The sequence below is a fragment of the Hipposideros armiger genome, unplaced genomic scaffold, assembly GCF_001890085.2.
Source record: "Hipposideros armiger isolate ML-2016 unplaced genomic scaffold, ASM189008v1 scaffold_1056, whole genome shotgun sequence".
Taxonomy (NCBI): domain Eukaryota; kingdom Metazoa; phylum Chordata; class Mammalia; order Chiroptera; family Hipposideridae; genus Hipposideros; species Hipposideros armiger.
Window position 1 is genome coordinate 139,204 of NW_017732406.1, and position 1,426 is coordinate 140,629.

Here is a 1,426-nt window from a genome sequence, read left to right on the forward strand (position 1 = left end):
GAGAGAGAGAGAGAGAGAGAGAGAGAGAGAGAGAGAGAGAGAGAGAGAGAGAGAGAGGGCATAGACTAAAACAAACAAAGAGCTGAAAGTATCACCTAATACTTAGCACTGATAGGAATTTCAATCACAGGATTCTAGAACATCAACATTAAAAGGAACCATGAAGAGCTAAGAATTCAAATACTTTATTTTAGCTCTTTGGAAATTGGTGCTGAGAAAGAGAGATGAAGTAATCTGACCAAGGTCAACGAGTAAATTAGGGGCATAGCAAAGCCTTGAACTTGGACTTCACAGATAGGTCCCCAATCATGCAATTATGACTGGCTTCTCTTTATTCCCTGCTACTGCACAGGTCAAAAAAGACAATTGAATAAGTAAGCAATTAGGAGATGCAAGTGGTTTCACATTACTGTTTAAAGTGCTCTGTCGACCACAGAGTCTACTTTAATAACTATGAATATAAAGTATCTTCATAATGTCTTTCTTCAGAAATGAGTTTACTGGCTTCATAGATTTTTCTCATGGGTATTTTCCTGGCATCTGGCCAGAACATTTATGCAAAATTAGTGTTGTGTAATACTGTATGCTTTGGGCAATAGTGTACTTAGCCTTCCCTAAAAATCACTTTTTCTATTCAATATTCTTATCATGCTATCCACCTTCAGAGGAAATTTTTTAAAGGATGACAATGTTTCAATCTTCTCTCCATATACAGAAGTCCCCATCTCATAAATATTTAACTTTCAATTAGTCCAGCCAAATTTTATTTTCTACCTGCCCTCTGCACATTAATATTTCTTTGCCTCTGTAAAAATAGACACTACTCTTGACCATTCATTTCTCCTTTTATTTCTATATTCTTCCAAGATGCTCAATCATGAAAAACATAAATGGGAAAACAAAGAAATATGTCCCAAATGAAAGAACAGGAGAAAACTCCAGAAAAAGAACTAAACAACATGGAAGCAAGCAACCTACCAGATACAGAGTTCAAATGGCTGTAAGGATGCTCAGTGAACATAGGGGAAGAATAAACTCAGGGAGAACTTCAACAAAGATATAGGAAACATAAAAATGGAGATAGAAAACAAAAAGGAACCAGTCAGAAATGAAAAATACAATAACTGAAATGAAGAATGCACTAGAAGGAATCATCAGAAAACTAGATAAAGCAGAGGATCAAATCAGTGATTTGGAAGACAAGGTAGCAGAAAACACCCAATCAGAATAGCATAAAAGAGATAAGAATCCCAAAAAATGAGGAGTTTAAGAGACTTCTAGGACAACATCAGGCATAACAACATTTGCATCAATAGGTACCAGAGGAGAAGAGAGAAAGCAAGGGATTAAAAATGTATCTGAAGAAATAATGACTGAAAACTTTTCTAAACTGGAAAAGGAAATAGACATACAAATCAAGTAGGCA